Here is a 21,928-nt window from a genome sequence, read left to right on the forward strand (position 1 = left end):
AGAATGTTTAAATACTGAGCTAAATTCAACCAGATTTTTTTCTTGTCTTTTTTCTCTTAGATGATGGATTGTAGCAACATCACAACAAACAAAGAAACAAGCAAACAAAAACTTTTATTAAGAAGAAATACAGGTAATGGTGCAAAATGATCTGTGATTAGGGAATAGTACTGTACAAGCAAAATCAGTAAACGCAACTTTCAGTGTTAATTTCAACACTTTAGAAGTGTCCATAGGGGTTCACACCACAGAGTGTTAATCTAACTGTGTGTGTTGGATTTAATGCTACATTAGAGTAATTATTTACTCTGTGTGGTCAAAATTTAACAATCCTCACTAACCAGTGTTTGCTTTCTTTAAGATTGGTCTTAGACATGAACTCCCTCACAATATCGTTGTTACCTATACAGGAGTTGCCTCTATGTTAACACTATATAATGTAAATATAACACTCAAGAATTACATGCGTACAATTAACAGTGAACATACAGTAAATTATGCTAAAAAAAATAGAATTATATTATTTTTTATTAAACCATATATCTCATTAATATTCTCAAAATATAAAATATTTTAGCATGGAATAAGAATTTAAATTTGGATTGTGTAAAATCTAGTGACATGACTTTCACATTAACATTTAAAAAAAAAATCCCATTTTTCTGTTCAACTAATCGCTCTGTAGAACTTCAACATCTTTCTGCAGCAGTCCAAACTCAGCCTCACCTGTGTGAATTAGAATAAGGTGGTTAGCTTTTACTTAACTTAGGAAATACTAAATGAAAATGGTCAATATGGGCCAGTATACTTGTCATTAGAGGAAACCTACTACAGGAGTTGCATGGTGGAAAACAAAATAGTTTTTACTATGGTTCTGATGAAACCTGACAGCAGATAAAAGTCATGTTATGTCCTGTAATGGATAGATAGATAGATAGATAGATAGATAGATAGATAGATAGATAGATAGATAGATAGATAGATAGATAGATAGATAGATAGATAGATAGATAGATAGATAGATAGATAGATAGATAGATAGATAGATAGATAGACTTTATTCATCCCCATAGGGGAAATTCATCACATAGGTAGCCTTGGTTTTCATGCTAACTGATTAAAATATATCAAAATGCTAAACTTTTCTTGATAGTATAATTGGATTACATTGATTTAGATTTTAGTTATTGTAGTTTAGCAAAAACCGTTTGGCTAAAATCATCCAGATACCAAAGAAACTGATGTAAATCATAGTAAGTAAGTTAAAGATAAATATCTGCAAAAGAGAAACGTGTCTGTCAGTGATTGAATCTCATGCATTTGTTCTATGTCTGCTTTTACTATAAAATGTAAAAGTAAAATTCAGTTGGACTTAAACTAACAACTATTTCAACATTACTGTTGTACTGTATGCATATACATCTGCCATCACAGTCACTTTCTAGCTTTATTTATATCATTTTTAAGTGACATAAAAGTGACATTTTAAGAATACAATTTAAATCTCAACCTTCTATATTGTACTCACAGCATATTAACATTTTCTTTTTTTTCTTTAAAAAAAACAAACATCTGCACCATAAGAAGAACAACACACATTACATGAAAAATGTATGTTTCTTTTCTTTTCTTTTCGTCTCATGCAGAGCAGAAGGGGAATTTTACAGCATCTGTTCTCTACACAGGTGAACACAATCAACTTCTTCAATCATATCATATCATATAAGGTGTTGCTACTATCTTCTGGGAGAGCATGGTGGTAACGCCATTGTTTACATTTGTAGAGTAAAAAAAGATAGGTGATATTAACTCAGACATGTTCTTAGTGGGGCTAATGAGACCTGAAAAAGAACTAATTTTGCATTTAATTAAGCTTTCCAAGGACATACAGTATGTATTTCTGGAGAAGCTGAGCTGTGGTAGTGTATTGAGGCATCTACTTTCTCCCATTATCTAAAGGCTCTTTGTTTGTTTCCTCCAGGTAAATAATCTCCACTTTAAATTGTATCAGCTTAAAATGGAACAGCTCTCAAAAATCTTTCTTTTCCTTTTTATTTCGTTTCATTCTTCTCGACGCTCTAAGAATCACTATAGCAATAAGCACAGGAGGATACACAAACAGGATTATTTAGTGTGGGAATGCTGAAAATCAATTCAGTACTGTTGTAGAAGCCAGTAAACGTGATTCATTTCCTGTGAGCCATGCATACTGCACAAAAGCCACCCAAAAACATCGTGCCAATTGTACAGCCAAAATATCGCTCTTTGTAACATATGGTAAGTGTGTCGAACCCATGGATACTTTTATAAAGAAAATAAATGTCAGTTAAAGTGGATACTAATGCATATGAAAAATCCTCAACAAACATCTGTTCACAGTATATCTTCATACCTGCCTTTATGTCATGGGTTTTACAAACAAGGAAAGTGCAGTTTCCATAGCAATACCCTCATTGAACCAATGCTATCATCATTAAGGACCGAGCACTTCACAGTATCTGTAGGAAAAGCTCTGTGTTTTTTTCTTCCAAAACAAATGCATGTTTGGTGGCCTAAACATGCACGTAAACTCATCAAAATTTCGACATGCATCAGACCTGTTGAAAAATTTGATATCTTATGGGTCCCAGAAATGGGCATGGCAAAATGGCTCCATGGCGCCCCCTAGGACACCTTAAAATGTGTCTAGATGCACAAAAGAGTTGGCACACTGTCCGTCCAAAAGAGAGTTGGCCATTTTGATTCAAATTTGCGATTTTGGTACTATTTTTTTGCCATTTCCAGCCCTTATACTTTAATAAACTCCTCCTAGATATTTGACCCCACCGACTTCAAACTTGGTCTGTATCAATCTAAAGACCTTGGAGATGAAAAGCTGTCAAAATCTTTTGCCTGTGTTATACATGGTGGGCGTGGCAGTGTGGGAAATTCCGATGTTTCGCCATGAAATTTCAAAGCCTTATAACTTCACTCCACATTGTCTGATCTTTTCCAAATTGTATATGCTTGTTAAGAGTCCCGGTCTGAAGACATGTACAGACCCAGATTTAGTGACAGTAAAAGCACTACCTACTGGCAACAGGAAGTAATAAGCGTCATTCTTTTACTAATTACTCCTAGTAGGTCAGGAAAATACACCTGAAATTGACTCAGCTAAAAGTTATGACCTTGATGATGCTACTTCCTTAAGCTCATCACCCATAATCAAATGCCATTGCCATGGAAACACTTTCTTTGCCATTAAAATACAATGCTGTTTTTGACAGGCAAAGGATGCTTCTACAATCATAAAACTTGACACACACATCTGGAGGACAGCCAGTTCAAATTCTATACGTCTTTGACATGGGTGTGGCAGAACCACTCAACAGCGCCCTCTTCAAAATTTCAAAGTTGAAACCCCGCCTTCAAGATTTATGTAGACAAATGACATGTGGCATGCATATCTATCATAACCAGTCCAACAGGAAGTCGGTCATTTTGATTCAAAGTTGCAATTTTGTCGCCATTTTCCCCATTTCACACCTCGTACTTTAACAAACTCCTCTTACAGATTTGACTCCACAGATTCACTCTGTATCATTTTCAGACCCTGAAGATGAAAAGTCATCAAAATCTTTCGCTTCTGTTATACTTGGTGGGCGTGGCAGTGCGGCAAATCTCAATGTTTCGCCATAAAACAGGAAGTCCTTAGAACTCCGACATACATTGTCCAATCTTCCCCAAATTTCTCACGCATGATGAGGGTGCCGCCCTGACACTTGAATGTGTTCAGGGTTTATATTCATAGCGCCACCTACTGGACATAGGAAGTCAGCCTAACTGTATGACAAACATCATCTGATTTACATGTAATTCACATGGTGTGTTCTCAACATTTTACAATACAACATAACATATAATTGGTGGGTGACCTCTGCATGCCCGCTGTGCGAGCCTTCTGAATGCATCACAGTCCAACACGCGTGGAGAACAAGGACCCATTAATCAATGTTTGCAGCTTTAATTTCTTTTCCTGGTACACTATCATGTATTTTGCGCACTTGGTAGTCCCTCTGGAAGCCTGAGCTCTTGAAAATTGGGTTTCTGAAATCATGCAGATGGTAGCTTGAGGTTTCAGCCTAAAGTGAGAGCAAAGACGCTTGATGCCAAAGGGTTTGGCATCGCCAATGCAGGCCAAAATCACTTCATGACTTTCTCTAGAACTCGACTCCATCAAACTCTCCCTCCAACCGAACCTGTGGAAGTACATGACATAGAGGCCAATAGGAAACAGGGAAAGAGAGGGGAATGATGTGCAGCAAAGATCCTTTACTGGAATCGAACCAGGGACGCTGCCATTATGTGGCATGTGCAGTAACCACTCAACTACCAAGGCACTCTGTTTAATGATGTATTATTGTTGAAGATGTATTATTATTGCATTGAATTATTGCATTTATTTTACTTTTCGAGGTTTGGCGCCATTTGCTGCAATTTTAAGATATACACTGATCGACTTCAAATTTACTCAGTGTCATCTTAAGACACTGGAAATGAAAACTTATCAGAGTTATACCTGACGGACGTGGCATTACGGCGAATTTCGGTGTTTTGGAGCGGGGCGGGGTAGCGAGGGCCCGGTCATCGCTGCTTGCCCCTTTAATTTAATTTTTTCAGTGGTGGCTGTACTCCAAGCTCCCGCTGGATGTCCGAGCTCCTCACCCTATCTCTAAGGCTGAGCCCAGAGACCCTTTAGAGGAAACTAATTTTGGCAATCTCATTCTTGTAGTCACTAACCAAAGCTCATTACTATAGGTGTGGGTTGGAACATAGACCAAGCGGTAAATTAAGAACTTGCCTTCTGGCTCAGCTGTTTGTTAACCACAACGGTCCGGTACAACGCCTGCATTACTGCTGATACTCCATCTTTCCCTAACTTATCAACAAGACCCTGAGATACTCAAACTCTTCCACTTGTGGGCAGCAACTCACACCCAACCCAGAGGGAGCAGTTCATATTTTTTTCCGGCAGAGCACCATGGGCTCAGATTTGGAGGAGCTGACCTTAACCCTACTTAACATTTGGCAGCAGGAGGTCATGGTGTGTTGAAAACAACAGAACCATATCATCTGCAAGGACCAAATGGCTCACAGAAATGGACCCAGTAACCCATACTCATACTCCACAAGGTCGCCCAAAGGAGAAGGTTGCAAGCTTTCTCAAAATCCATGAAGCACACATAGACTGGATGTGCAAACTCCCATGACCCTTAAGTATCCCTGCATGGGTGAAGAGCTGGTCCACTGTTCTGCATTGTTCCTCCTTAATCGGGGGATCAATTAGCCAGAGCCTCCTGTCTAGCACCCTGGCCTAAGCTTTCCCTGGAAGGCTGAGTAGTGTGAACCCCCTTATAGTTGGAGCAGTCTTAAAATGCTCCAACACTTTAATAAACTTAATAAAAGTGCATTAGTAGTGAATCTTGGCAGACTCTACAGGCGATGTATCCACAAATCGATCTGAAAATCTGATAGATGTGTTTGTCTTTCATATCTTCTGGTATTCCATATTTATCATAGCCTAAGGCACACTTGATTATTATTGTACATCAACATCATCTTTCCTGTGTTAAGTACATCATGCAGTCCTTATAACTGCTACTGATGACAGAATGAAAAACACTGATTGAGGTATTCAGTATTTCAAAGCAAATCTCAGCAATAAAACATGACCCACCGCAAGAAACCTATAATTCTTCACAACATTAAATCAATTTGGACTGCAAAGTAATAGTTAGTAGTTAAAAGTAAGTCTAGAAAGTAAAAAAAAAAAAAAATAAATAAACTAAATTAATCAAAAATAGTTAAATAAAACAAGCACCCAGCTGAGCTCCTCCAGGATTAACAAATGTTTGTTATTGGTATAGGCTGAATGCTTAACATAAATACATCCATCACATCCAGTTTGAACCCAGAGATCTAAACAATGGGAAATAACCAGTATAGCTTACCAATATTAATATTTGAAGGCAGAAACATCATGCCAATGGGAATTTTAAGAGTATACAGTCATGACACCATGACACAACAGTATATTACTGAAACACAACCATCATAGACTCATATTCCAACTGTAGTTGATGAGATATTCCAAATCCGCACTGTAATACCAAAATGAATCCTCAGTGCTTGGTCTGTGGCTTTAGTCCATCTTCTCCACATACCCAGCTGGTAATCCTTTCATGAAGACAGCGATGGAAAAACACGGGGGAAGATGGAGGGCAAGAGTTTGGCATTGAAGGGCTGGGATGAGGGAGTGAGGAGGAGGATATTTGGTGCTGAATGCGATGATGTTTGCCACCGACCCTGATAAGGCACAACAAGCAGGATGATACAGGGTGGAGAGAGATGACAAACTGAGGACCTTGAGCAGGCCTGACATGCAGAGACTTGGTGTCACTTTAACATCCTGGAAAGAAACCACCAACTGAGTGCTCTGTGTGACGCTGTGTGGTCAAAACACACAGGGCGCTTCTTCTTTCTTGCTTCAATGCACTTAGAGGCAGAGATACTCCCTGCTTGAATGAAGAACTGAACCATCACAAAAAGACTCCTGTTCTTAATATTTCATAAAAATACTCATTGCTGATGAAACTTTTTGACATATGATGGTGTCATTGCTACTCATTCACATTTTGAATCTGCTTGCATGCAATATTGACAGTGTCAGTGTTCTACACTTCATTCAGTTATTGTTGTGAAAGGGATCCTCCTAAACCTGAACAGACATTTAAAGTACAAACTGTTTGCTTACTGAACCACACTAGACTGCACTTTTGCTCTTGCCCCAAGAGGAATTTCTGTTAAAATCCATCCTTTCTCAGTCAGGAGGCAATAAAAACTGGTCTGGAAATGGTTGTTTCAATTATATGCTGTTATAAAACTTACGTAATAAAAAAAGAAGCTGTGTCTGCTGTGCTGATGCAGAATAAATGCATGACAACAATACAAACATGGACTTCTACAGTAGTAAACTATGATTGTGATCTCTTCTAGTATCAGCTAACACTACTGTCAAACACTTGAGGCAAGGGCATCAACTAGGCAACCACCATCTCTTCAAAGTCAGCCCTCAACCAGAGTTTGAATGAATAATTAGTTTCAGAGTAATTACATTTTCCAGCATTGTTGACTGCGGAGACCCTCTGACTGTGATCGCTCAGTGCAACAAAACTCATTAAAGAAATCACCAAACGCTCTCTAATCCTGACAGATTGAATCCCCATGGATAATAAATATCCCACCCATGTCCTTTCCCCGTTCTCACAATAGAATCAAACAACATCTTGTATAGCTCAGTAGGTACACTTCCAGATTTATTGGTTTGATTACCACTGAGCCCATCAGTGCTTAAAATTCATGCAATTGCAAAGTTGTAAGTTGCTTTTTGAAATGGAATGCGCTTTTCACGACATACAATGGATAGTTTTCATTACTTTAATCTTTGAAGCTACACCCGGCACATTTTTAATGCAAAAATACTCCAGACTGGAATCACAAATTAGAGCTGCAGAACAGAGGAGCATCCCACCCTCCCACCCCCCCAACTGAGAGCCTGTGGAGTCATACTACTCTCTTCATCTGTACTCCTCCACATGAGAATGCTGTGTGGAGTTTACTTTAATCACATTATGCTGGGTAATGAAGTTAAACAAATTTCAAAAAGTCTCACAGCAATCAAGGGACCTGATCATGTCAGAGAATTCTGTGTGTACAGCTCCAATGAATGCTTTGAAATGAAGTGGTCATCCTCTTTGTGCTGAGATGAAAGCAGGTCAGAAAGCAGGTGTGTCGCATGAAAGGTATGCCAAGCGGAGCGTGGTGTGTCAGGACAGAGAGTGTTGGGTCACTGGCTCTGTCCTCATGTGTCATATACTATCCTTCACAGTGGGCACACAGCATCCTTGCATGACCTTTTCACAGAGCCCTGCAGTCCCTCCGTGTCTACAGTACTTCTCCTTCAACTGTACCTGCTCTGCCACATCCTGTCTGCTTTCTAATTAGCATTCCGTCATTACATCTCTCAAATGCCCAATACAATATCTCATTGCCCAAATGGAACTGATAAGAGCTAAAGAAATCCCTACTGGCAACATGCCTTTTCTTTTATAATCATCAGCCCTCAGGTCAAATGCTGATCCCACACGGGAACATGAGTATAATAAGAGAAACAGGTATGATTGCTGGTACAATCCCCTTTTATCATGCTCCAGTACACAAACAGGACAAGCCAAGCACATACTGGAGTGTGTGACAATGATATCAGAAGAGATCAGTTAGATCATGAGATGAGGCATACCAGCACTATGCCGTATCTATGGTCACTAGTTGCAGTTTTAGCACAGCAGATGGCTTTAGATACAGCACGACTGCACAGATCAGCTAAAACAATTACCCAAGCATCCCTGTAGCATTTTGTTTGGAATCATTCATTCAATGGAGACAAAATCCAGCACAAAATCTTATCTTGGCTTGGGTTTGAGGAGCAAAGATATTCTGGGAATCTGTGAAAGAAGCACTGTGGCTGTCTTATCTGTGTCAGGATAAATATACAACCACTGGAACAAATGCTGACACTGATAAGGAACATAATGTTCTTTCGATAGAGAGAGGGTGGTACACATTTAACTGGATTGTTATAGATGCTTATGCCATAGCTACTTTCAAGCACTAGTCACCCAACACTCACTCACCTCTCTCTTTTCTAAACACTTATTGTTGCTGGCTGTATTCACCTCTTCAACCAACTACATGCATTTCAGACAAAAAAGGGACAATCCACAGCTCATTTATTACATTTCTAGTGTTTAGTTGACTTGTAAAGGCCTCATCAGCCAGAATTAATTAAGACATTGTGACTCCAACAATATGGAAGAAACGGAATGAAAAAGGGTAAAACCTTTGCTTACAATAACAAATGTTCTTGTATCTCTGCTAAAGTAAAGCCTACTATGAACTGAACAACAAAGGCAAGGATGAATACATATACAATACTCTAACTGTTTTTTTGGGGAAAAAAAGTCAGTCTCACTCTAGTAGATGAACTTGAGAACTCTCCATTCTACCACAAACTTTTAACAAGTGCACATTTTGGCTATTAAAGCTGTCTTCGCTAAATGTAAAGAAAAACATCAAGAAAATGCACTTCACTTCCTTCTGAGCCTGTAGCAGTGGGAGTGCAGATGAAGATTGACAGGTGAAATTGAAGTCCTCCTTGCTTTCCAATTTGTCAAGCAATCCAAAAAAAACGTATGTTGCTATGTTGCCGAATGTAAAACTTACTTGTGATTAAATCAAACTAAATATCCACCTTTTTACACCCACCTACAGCAGTCAAACAATGTTGTGTACTCTAATTCACTGCAAGCTTGTGAAGGTGACTATTAGTCTACAGACCTGAGTTACATTTTGACGGTTGAAAATCAGAGGCAGGATGTTGCCACAAATTACAGGCTTTTGACACCACGTCCATCAAAAGCCACGTCTTCAGGATTAGTGTTCTTTAAAAAGTTGCTCCAGCTAAATGTTTAACCCTCATCCCACCAACATATTTAACAGACAAGGACTACCAACAATTATCATAGCAAAATGTTGACTTATTTTTTTCTTTAAACATAATGTCATCTGAAATCCCCCCCAGATTACTATTATTTTTAAGAAAGGTATAGCTAATTTGTATATTGTGTAAAACATATACTGTACATCTTTAATACCAATTGCAGTCTTTATTTCAATCTTTTCACATGTTTGTCCCTACCCCTCTGATAGTGAGTGATACTTCAAATTAGGACCTATGGCCAACATGAATTCAATAAATAGTTCCATCTATTAAATTGCATAGGTGGAATTGGGTGTTTTTAACTGAGGTCCTCCAGGGCCCCAATACATTAGTATTAAAAAAAAAAAAAAAAAAAAAAAAAAAACACTAATTAAAACAGAAACTCAAAACACCTGTGAGATATGAAAAAAGTACACCTCTGGGGTTTGCGGGTAGCCCAATCAGTAGGATCAAACTTCAAATGAAAAATGCATCTTGTTGCCTTCCACCTCTGCTCTGGACAAGGTCAACATGCCTGCCAGTAATATTGACACAGGAAGTGCTGATTCATCACATCTACATCTGATCAGTTTACTCAGTCAGATTGGTACGTGTACTCTTTACTTTAACTGTGCCATAAATACAATAAAACATCACTGTTTAAAACTGTGACCTGTGGGATAGAGGTTCTGTTGATTGCTTATGATGTATTGTTTTGCAATTTACCATTTAGATGTTTACACTCAGCAGAAGATTAGAAAAAGATGTAAGTCACAGAGGTTCAACACACCTCACTGTGTTTTATTAACCAAAAAAAACCCCAAAAAAGAAAAACGAATAATGCAAGTACAACATTTACTTAAAAGCACCATTACTGTTCTGTTTTAAGTACACATTATTTAATAGGTGTGATTCATTCAAATGAATTCCAGACACTAGTCCTGACCTTGACCAACAAAACACTGTTTTTTAAGGTTTTTTTGTTTTGTTTTTTTGGCTGTGTAGAGCAGACTACTTCATCATGAGGATTTTAATGCATCTGTCCTTTTGGTGGCACAATCTAGGCCAAGCACTGTGAGGATGTGACAAGGTCTGCTCAGCTGGCCATCCAACACAGTCTGATCTCCATAGATATCTGAATAAAAAGTGACCAGTCTTGGGAGAAACTTTAGATTTTAAATTTGAGCCAGGGCATGGAAAGAGGACATCACATTATAGCTCAGGGAGATAGTGAGGGACGTGATCGGATGACTAAAAGAGGCTCAGGTGCTGGAAACAGAAATTTAATGACGTCCCAAGAGAAGACAAAGCCAAAGCAGTCTGACCCTGTCAAGTCAAAGCCAAGGATAGTTACCTTGCCAGGGCACGTGACATGTAAATGGGCTTGTCCTCCTTCATGCTTTGACATTTAAACAAACCAAAAATAATCTACCTCATTAAAATGTTACTGCAACTAGCAAAGTTTAGGGATAAGTGCAATGAATGTGCATAGTTGTTTGGTGTCAAATGAGCAGAAATTTTGGGTCAAAAATAGTAGATTTCAGTAAAAGATAGGCAGAAATGCTGGTGACATGCAACAGTGTTTCTGTCATTGAGCTGTACAAGCTTTTTCTACAGTGACAGATGGTGTGGTCAGCTTGAAAACAATGGTGAAGGACACAACATTCAATACGTCATAGAACATCCCTGCCTCCATCTATATTGACTTAGTGTGAGTGCAATTGAGACAACTTAACATTGGGCTTATCTTACAATGCACTACATCAACTTTATCAGAGTGTGTCTCTATTCCCCAGATCAAACCCTGCACAGCACCCTCTCACCAAGCAGGTCCAAGGGTCAAATGGCTGTGCAGTCCTCCTCTTGTCAGATTTACAACATATGAGAGGCCTTGAGACACATTCTTACATTTTCTCAACAAAGCACCTGACAGAGTACGGCCTCTCCCGGGAGACGCAATCTCCATCATCCCTACTGGCCTTGAGGATGCTCCTTGCTTCACTGTGTCAATTAAACTCAGAAAAAAATTATGTCAACCTGAAATTATGTGCAGCCAATCCCACTGCAGTAACCTTTAACTGTGACTAATATACAATGCAGTATTTTCATATGCACCACCCTGAATGTTTAACATTAGCTGTGAAGGTGAAATTAAGCACACTTTGACTGATATTCAAAAGCAATGCTTTGGCTGTATTGATGTCAGCTGGCACAGTGTTAAAGGTTAAAGGTTCAAGGTTGGTTTTAACATCTGTTCAGGCCAATTCTGTTTGTCAAAAACAAGTCATACAATCTAACAGAGTATGCTCCAACTGAAGTGCTTCTGAGATTGGTTGAACAGCATCTGATACTCCCTCCCCCAACTCCTGCTTCAGAGCCTGACAATTTTTTGTGACTTATCAAAATCAGGTGTGATGAGGTGAGGTTGGATTTCCCCTTCAAGCTATCGTTTGTATGTAAACAAGTGCCACAGTATTAATGTCTTCCTGTAAAGATTGTCGGAATGTGTTGTCTGTGTTGAATGATTATCGTGTCTCGCCCCACTTCATGACTGCAGGCTTTTCACCCTGCTTTCATGTGTGGTTGCTCAGAACAGCTATTCACACAGCTGCCTTCAGATGTGGTCACATGACATGATGTAAAAACAGCTTTGTTTTTAAGCAAACACTACCTTGACACTTACCTCAGAACATGGGTCACCTATCAGTAAAGAGCTCCATGTTTCATATAGGAAATTATGCTTAGTGCATTTATATATTTGTTTATATGCAAACTTTTCATCTTTCTGGCTATAGTAAACTAGAAAACAACATAAAAAGCTCTTATGCATTGTTCCTGTGTCTGGAGGACACAAACAATGAAAGAAATAAGCTATGTGTTAGTTCTGTTTCACAAAAGCGTTTAAAATATTTTCACTGGACTATTGCCTTTATTATACAGTATTTCCTTCTAATATAGTGCTCACCAGTGTCAGCAATATAAAAATACTTAAGAAATCGTATCCCATAAATGTGTGAATATCATTTCATAGAAATCACTAGATGGGGCAAGAAATTACTATTTAAGAGAGGGTTTCCCTTTGGCATCTATTTAATTTATTAGTTGCACAATCCCACAAATCCTATTGTTGAGATGAGGGAAGCATACAAGGACCCTGATTTAATGCCATCAAGAAAAATAAACTGAGTACCTCAACATACAGGAGAGATGCTTTATATTCAGGGGAAAAACGTGAAACAAAAACAACTGTTTTGATTTCCCAACACCACATTAAGTAAAGAGGATTGTAGCCTAAGTATTGCAGTGTCCATTAGCAGCTGTATAACATAGATTGAAGATTTAATTTCCAAAAGCTTCATACAGTATACATATTTTTAAGGCTCCGCAATTCAGAGAAGGCTGTTCTCAGCAAAAAAGAAAAGAAAAACCCTGCATGTTCAATTTCACAAACAGGCCACTTAAGGCACCCAAGTGTTCATGTGGAAATGTAGCTATAACAGCATGTTTATCCAAGCAAGTGAGAAGGAAAGACACAGATAGCGTAATATGTCAGAAGCATCATATGACTGTATGAATTAATAACAGCGGCTTGCTGTGTTTAATAAAGTGTACTATCTGCTACTGAGGTCCACTCGGACCTCCAGTGCATGTTTTTTAATTCATCAGCTCATCTTAACAGATAACAGACCTTTCCATATACACTTTGGCCCCATACACTTTCAAATGCAGCAGATATAATATATTTTCTTACACACATTGAATCCATCGGCTTTAACTCCATTTCTACTCCCACAGCCCTGCTTCTCTCAGAGTATCCCTGCAGTGATAAAAGAGAAAGCCACTGGTGAGAGGAGTGCAGATATTAGTCTTCATCAGACCAGTGAGACAATGACACTTATGAAGACCTATGTCATTTAATATACATCACCAGCTTTATCGCTGACAATGGGAGCAGAAAGCACAAGCCAGCGCCTCAGGCTGCTCAAGGCTGGGCTAACCAGGAGGCAAGAAGAGAAATCAGCCTTGTCTTTCAAGGCCACCTTGGCAACCGTTGGGAAGTAGAAATGTTTTATTCTGTTTCAAAAAGTAACAATTTACAAAAGGAACACACTCCCTTTACAGCTTTCTCAGCCTTTAACATATTGCATGTTTCAAGGTTTAAGAAAACATTATGCCTCTAGCAGAATGTCTCATCAAGAGATCTCCCTCTGATTGTGTACAATCATGTCTAAAATTGATTAATTGTCAAACTCAGTAATTGGTTATTACTTGACATTGTGCACAATCATAATCTGCTGTAAAAAGCGTTCAGACATTTACTTTTTCTTCTCTTGCCACAGCCCAATTAAATAATGTCTTCTCTTCATAATGAGTAAAGAAAGAAAGAAAAAAAACATTCATATATTCTCTGAGGCCTTTCATTAATCAATTTAGAAACGACAAGCAATTATTTCTCATGGTTAAAGTGCTTGCCATCAATCTGGACTGTCCAATTAGCCTATGCTCGTTTCTAAATGCACATTTCACCTGACCTCTTCTGCATGACTGTTGTGAAGTTGCAGAGTTGAAGAGTAACTTTTCAACAAGAAAGTTTAAAATAGATTTAATACAACAGCCAAAGGTTTCAAAGTTCACCTCCCATTTATAATTAATGCAATGGCACAGTTAACTGCAATGGAGTTTCATTTTAGTCACATGAGCAAAATGTCTAAATTCTATCTCAAAATATTTCAGATACAGTTGCAACATGCTTGGCTGATATATTTGGCTGCTGATTACGTTGCTTGGAAAAATATAATAAAATTAAATATCATCATATCACAAAGTAGCACACTAATTAAAATTAATCAATGGTTCTCAAACTTTTTTTGGGCTAGCACCTCAAAATCTGTTATCCAGGTCCCTTACCACCCTCCATCATTTAAAATGTAGGTTAATTGTGTTATGGATTCTGTGTTTCTGGACTTTTTGTGTTTTGGGGTTTTCTGTGTGTGTTTTGTATGTGCTGTTTATACAAGTTGTTTGTGATTTAAAAAAACATTTCTTTGAGTAGTGCTTTAGCTTGGTATTATTTTTCTTCCTCTGAATCCAAGATTTTCTTTAGTTTTATCTCTGCCTTGCTTTGGTTTTACTCTTGTCAGTTTGTAACCGCTTGTGTTCCTCATGAGTTGCTGTAGTGCTCAGACTTTTTTCCCCTGCACACCGGCTGTGTTTAGTCTTGTTCGCTTTGCTGTGTTCATTGTCTGCCATATCCTTGTTGTCTTCAGTTTTAACCAATCCTTGTATTTCCCTCTATATTTGAGTAACGCTCCACTCAGCTGTGTCTTGTTCTATGATTAGTTCCTTGTTCATTTATACCTGTCGGTTTTGAGTTCTTTGTCAGTTTGTGGTCCATATATTTTGATGGTTGCTTTTGTTGCTTTTGTTACTTATGCTATGCTTCTTGTGTTTCAAGCCAGACAGTTATGTTGCCTTTGTCTGCCTACAACCTTAATTTGGAAACAAATAGTTATTATTTCTTCAGTTCTTGTTGCCTACCTGTTGCTGCTGCATTTTTATTCCCCTGCCTGCATAATTGTGACAAACTGTCTTCCCTGAATATTAATATTGATTATTATTCTGTGTCATATCATTAGAAGAAGGCATGACATTGAATGCTAAATAACAGATTTGATTTAATTGGACAGTTGGAATATCATTATTATTAGTTTCATACAGAGCAAAAAAAACATTATATTTATGAGATGTAAATATAACGGATAGAAATTAGACATTCAAACTTTAAGTAGAAATTGCCAAAAAAAGCCACTTCCACCTGTAAATAAATACCTGGATGAAAAGATTGTGTGCATGCTCTTTGGGCCACATGTGCCCATGGAGGATCGTTACTAGAGACCGTCCAATACTACCAACATCCGGTTTAGCCCTCCAGCTAAACTGTTGTATTGGATTGCATTAGATTGCACAGGTGTTCCTAATAAAGTGACTAGTGGCTGTAAGCTTACTAACATTTGGATAAGTGTTCATAAACATGCATAAACACACATGTTAACCATACTACACAGTTCAAATAAAACGTTTAAATAGTTGTCAACTCTGTTGGTATGCCTGCGGGCTTGACGTCCAATCTATTTTATGCATTTGCAGCACCAATTCTAACAGCCTAAACACAGTGCCGCAGAGGATGCCGATCTATCTCCAAAATGCTCAGATCATGAGTTTTTTAAAAATGTGATGAGTTTGAATGAAGAGTTTTTCTCCCCTGTGGCAGGTCTGCCCAGCCTCACAAGGTCTTACAATCTAGTGGGCTTGACTGGAAATGCTGTTAATGCAGCACAGGACCTCAAGCTCCTTATCTGTCTTAATCAGAGGCTGTTAGAACAGACAGCAATGAGCAAGTGTGAGATCCTCTCTCTGATCATTACATCAGCTACTTATCAAATATCTGTTTCACCATGCATGAATACAGCTGAGGGACACTCTAGCTGAATTTCAGTTAGATTACGTTTAAGTTTACTTTTTTTATACTTCACTGGTGCTTATAGTTCCTTGACATTAACCTTTTATTTCTCATCAACAAATATTACAAGAAACCAATTACAGCATTATGTACACCTAAGTAAAAGTTATACAGTAAGAGTAAAAAAAAAATTTGTATTTCCCTGCAATGTGAAATTTCACAGTGAGAACGTTTTTGCGTTGAATATATGTCTAGTGTGCTGGTGTTGAAGTTGTGCTATCAACTTGTCATCTGCATTGCACTGCAGTCTTACTTTTTGCTGCCAGACAGCCTTTGATTCCTTCAAAATGTCAGGCAAATCAGTTGTTATCTTGTTAGCGAGATGTTCCTAATGGTCTATCTTTAGTCATTCTCTTATGATCCCTGCTAGGTGATTCTTCAACAGTGACACCGCCTCCGATGACTCACTGAGCAACAGACACCAGAGATTATTAATGCTTTTTACAAAAATAGTTACACAGAAATAAAAGCAGCAGTAACCCATGGTTACAGAGATGACGTCACCTTGTGTCATTTATCTCTTCCCGACTGCATTTCGAACGTCCAATAAATCCAAGGCAACAACACACTGTGTCAGGATCTATTGTCTCTAAAGTCATTTTCATTTATAAAACAAGAAAAAAAAACAATTTCAATTCATTTGCTGCCACCCAACCCTGGAAATATAAGTCAATATTTTTTCTCCTGTGGGAGATGTGCCTGACTGGCGTCCCGGCTCATTTGAGAAATGTTACATCATCAAAATGGTTCAGCCCTTGAACTCTCTTTGGTAATCTTTGTAATAAGCAAGGGGAGAAAAGAAATAGAAAGTTTGCAGAGGAGAGAAGCACGGCAGTAATGAACCAGCTTCCTGCAGGGTAATAAAGGTCTGTGTCTAATGCCAAGGGCAGCCAGGCAAGCACGAAGACCATTACAGCTGAGCGGGCTGGCTTACAGCTCTGTCTGGGAGGCCAAAAACAGCTCAGAGAAAGCCTCCGCCTCCACCTGCTTTTGACTGCAGACACAATTATCGTGCGAGGTTGCAGCCAATATTTCCTTCTGGTGCCAAAGGTGAAGACACGTTAGAAATTTCATTTTTTAAAGAATACCCCTTCTCTAAAAGAACAGGAGGTGAGTGTGATCCCGGGAGCATTTCTTCAGGACAGCAGCACAGGAAAAAGAAGCAGAACAGGGCAGACAGACCACAAAGAGACAGGGCATGGAAGCAGTGGCTCTTCTCCTCACCTCATTCTCAGGTTGCTGAGCAATGTTAAATATAATAAATGTTATGTATATGCACTCTAAATGCATGCTTTGCACTTGCTCCTCAGTAACTAATATTAAATCAGTTATAGTATGTAATTTAATTTCTAATGATAGCATTTTGTGAAAATACATACATTCTTGGGGCCAGGCATTTTCTAAGCTGACAAATCAAAAAAACATGAAAAGCACTCAACTTCTAATTGCTGGAACTTTTTTTATTTAGTTGTTCAAGGGAAGAGATTCAGTGAAGAGTCATACAGAGATCTTTCAGCACAGAGCAAAATAATTTGCACAAAATGAGATGCAGGAAGTCATTTGATATGGCACTGAGGCTTGAAAAGGAAAATTGCAGACAGTGATTTGTTAAGAAGTTCCATTAACTCTGCATTTAATTTGTTTGGACTTTGACAGCACACATAGTTGCACTGTACTGTATCTCACATTATTTTTGAAATGAGTCAAAACTGGTTGCATGTTAACTATATTATATATACACATACATAACTTCACAGTCCTGAAGATTTAAGTAGAGCAATGTCACAAACTTCTCCCATGTGGCTCAAGGTAAAAGATACAATCATGTCTGCCTAGCAAATCCCACATAAAGGAAAGTCACACAGAGAGGTGTAAAGCTATCCCAGTCTACCATTGCCAGCAGCTTTAAGCATAACTACTGTGACAGGAGAAATATAAAAGCACTGGGTAGATAGACAATTGCTGAACAGAATAGCAGAGGTTGATTTTTTTGTGTTTATTACAACACCACTTATGCAGTATTCTTCCCAAACCACTGTAGTAATTGTAAACCTGTTACCATCACACACACATATAATCATTATCTTACTATTTATTATAGTACTTGTGGAAGTCCCTGACCAGGGACGTGTCTAGGATGACATAGATCAAGCAACGGCCGGACGGTATAGGCTGGATGAATGCTGATAATGCGCGGGGGGTGGAAGGCCCACCGCTGAAAGAGGCAGTGGGCTAGTTGAGACAGGTTTCAACTGTGAGGCATGAAATGTGGGATGAATCTTCATGTAAGGAGGAAGCTTGAGCCTGACAACAGTGGGATTAATGATTAAATCAATCTCATATTGACCTACTTAACTTAAAAGAAACTAACACCTTGTGAGTTTGGAAGTAGTTTGCATTGGGATATCTCTTGAGGAAAGCCAAACTTTCTAACCTGATTGGTAGTTGAGGGCTGGTGAGCAGTGACAATCATCAATGTGTCAGTTGCAGTCAGCAGAGTAGCAACAGTGGGCTTAGACTAAGGGGACTGGGCATGGATGTGCAGCATCTTTTAAGTCTGCCTCAGCAGTCCAGGAGAAAGCAAGGCAAGTTTATTCATATAACACATTTACACAACAAGGCAATTCAAAGTGCTTTAAATAAAACATAAAATGCATCAAGACAGGACAAGAGAATGGGGGATCCAGTGGAGATGAGTTGGGTTAGGAGCGTGGCCACTCGACCATAGTCCCTGATAAAGCAGTCGTAAAAATTGGCAAAGCTGAGCAACTGCTGGAGCGCTTAACTGATGTGGGTTTGCCACCACCTTGATCTCTTTCAGGTCTCTCCTCACTTGCCCACTTTTCAACTCTCAACCATTTGTGGTAATCATAGAAGATTGATCAATGACCAGGCCTTGGAACACAGTGGGGGTACTGGTCAGACCAAAACAAGTTGGTACACGAGGAGCAAACGAGAGCTGACACCGTATTCATCAGAGGGGGCTTTTCGAATTGGCGTAAAGCTACAGAAAAATGTAGAGATCACGAGAAGTCATCCTTCCACCTAGAAGCTGTGAACAAAATCGCTGCACTGAATAATACACTGATCAGTGCCCTGCTCTCGGACGCGTTTGCGAAGGAGCAGAATACTGCCAGAGTGGTTCTCCAAGAGGCCTTCAAATCAGTAAGCTATTTGGTCCGACAGGGCTTACCTCTCCGAGGTCACGATCACCGTGATGGTCATTTCTGGTGGATGATGATTGACCGCACCGAGTCACTTTCCGCAGCTCACCAGTGGATGCTCCGAAGGGATAACTGGCTGTCGGATAATGTCCAGAACGAGGTGGTAGAACTGCTTGCACATGCTGTGCAGCGAAAGTTGGTTTCTGGGGCAATGCTTTCGTATTACTTTGGACTGACGGCTGATGACACTACAGACATTAGCTCGTCCGAGCAGTTTTCCTGCCATGTACATTATGTGGATGCTGATTTAGATAAACAGAGTGTGTTTTTGGGATTTTACAGCGCACCAGATTCGAAAGCAGACAGTCTCTTCAGGTGCATCACTGACATATTTTTACGCTTGCACTTGCCAGTTGAGATCCTTCAAGGCTACTGTTTTGACGGGGAAAGTAATATGTCCGGACTTTTCACCGGAGTACGTGCGCGTCTTGCAGAAGTCTACCCTGGCTCCTTGTTCGTCCATTGTTGCAAACACTCGTTGGATCTAGCTTTACAAGAGGTGGCCCGGGATGTGACTCTCGTCGCAGACGTATTCAACTTTGTACCGAGCGCCTCCAACCTCATCCGAGAGTCAGCAAAACGCAAGAGTTTGTATCAGTCGCTTTTCCCCGACAGAGAACCCGTGTCCAATGTCGCAGCTTTGTGTCCGACAAGATGGTGCGTAAGGACCAGGGCGATATCCAGACTTCTGCAAGGATATGGGTCGCTGTTGGAGACCCTACGAGCTCTCCAAAATGACTGAAGTGTTCGTGGGGAGACCCGGCAGAAAATATCGGGACTTCTCAAGCAAGCCATGAAGGGCAGAACTGTCTTTGGGCTGTTGTGCTGTGAGTCGATGTTTGGGCCTTGTAAGGCTGTGGCAAGAAGTTTGCAGAGGGCTGATGCGAGTGTTTCTGGTGCAATTGAGTGCATTAAAGTTCTCAAAGAGCGCATAGGTAAGCTTTATTCTTTGTTTTTGTTATCTGTAGTTGCTTTTTTTTTTTTTTTAAGTTGCTATATAATTACCCTTAAAATAACCCAAATAAAACAGGATAAATAATCAGTACTTTTTACATTATTGTTTAATTGTTTAAATGTAAAGAATAACATTTATTATTATTATAATTATAGGTGCACTGAGGGGAGGAGGAGTTGTGGACACTATTTTGTTGAAAGCAAAAGTGTCTGCATCAGCTCTCAACCTGAAGTGGCCGAAAGATTCCAGGGTCAGCAGAACACTATGCCGTTTTCAGGACACCACTGTGTTGGAGGATTTAGCAAACAGTGGCGAATCAAAGTGGTGACGTGAATTTTTTGAAGCAGTGGATTTAATGAATTCGGAAATAGAGCACAGATTCGATCAAGCTGGCATGTCAAAAGCTGCAAAGAGGGAGAAAGTGCTGCTGGATTCTGCAGAGGGCCTTGTGTCAGATGCTGACTTGAGTAACCTTCAGCTTCCGCAGATGGACATTGCATCCCTAGGCCTGCAACTGAGGATGCTGGGTGGCGTCACCAAACAACAAGCATTCCACTCAGTCAAAGAACTTGCTCGATTTATGTCAGCTCTCCATCCACAAACAAGAGGGCTCTTCACAGAGGTGGAAAAGCTGATCCACTTGTGCCTCTGTTTACCAGTGTCTACTCCTTGCTCCGAAAGGTCTTTCTCAGCTCTTCGCCGCCTGAAAACCTGGCTCCGTAGCACTGTCACTTAGTGTAGACTTAAACACATGGCACTGCTTCACGTCCACAAAGACATTTTGGATGATTTGGATATTCAGGGACTCATGGCAGAGTTTATCAGCCGAACTCCAGAGTGCAAATCTACATTTGGTGTACCGAAATCATCGTAAGTAGACACAGTGTCTTACATCTCCGCTTCTTTTTCCTGCCACCGTGCAGGCCCAGATGGTAGCCTATATTTATATTATGATTGTAATTTATGTATGCCTATTATTATAAACAAACGAACAATCTGCAACTTTTAAAGATTTTGCATATAGTCTGTTACTTTGTGGCACTAAATCCTATTTTGACCGTCATGTGGTTTATTAACACTTTATCAGAGTGTGATTTTTATGTATCGAAAGTATGATTGCATTACGTTTTTCTATAGTTAGTTTTATTTGATGTGTTTGTGATTGATGTCGAAAGTGATTAGGCCATTAAATTTCTGTATGTTCGTTTTATGCACTAATTGCTGTATGATGCTGTATGATGATTGCTTACATTATGTTTTATGTTACCCATTGCCGCCGTGCAGGTAGCCTATTTAATATGGTTTGTGACTTAAATAGGCTATATCGAAAGTTATGATTGTTTATGTGACTCCTGTCGCCGTGCAGGCATTTGATGTGCTAGTCAAAAATGCTTTGTCTGTAAAAACATTTAATTTGATAGCCTAGTTGTTTTTAAACAAACAAAAATGGATTTTCAACGTTAGTTCATTCAGGTCATTCTGTTGTGTGATTTAACCTGGTTTTGCTTATTGTTAGGCATAGTGGTTACTTGTGGTTGTTTTAAAATAAACAGACATTGTCATCTAGAAAACCGATCCTGGCGCATCGAGCTCTTCACAGACATTTTGATTATGGATATATTGCTAATAACATACAATTTACATTGGTTGCA

The 21,928-nt window shown here is 39.3% G+C and overlaps 1 pseudogene; it reads right to left on the bottom strand.

Moving 5' to 3' along the window:
• LOC133979550 (xaa-Pro dipeptidase-like) overlaps window positions 1–19,322 on the bottom strand; it is a 50,269-nt pseudogene extending 30,947 nt beyond the window's left edge.
• Between the last annotated feature and the right edge of the window lie 2,606 nt (window positions 19,323–21,928).

The sequence above is a fragment of the Scomber scombrus genome, chromosome 1 (genome assembly GCF_963691925.1).
Source record: "Scomber scombrus chromosome 1, fScoSco1.1, whole genome shotgun sequence".
NCBI lineage: Eukaryota > Metazoa > Chordata > Actinopteri > Scombriformes > Scombridae > Scomber > Scomber scombrus.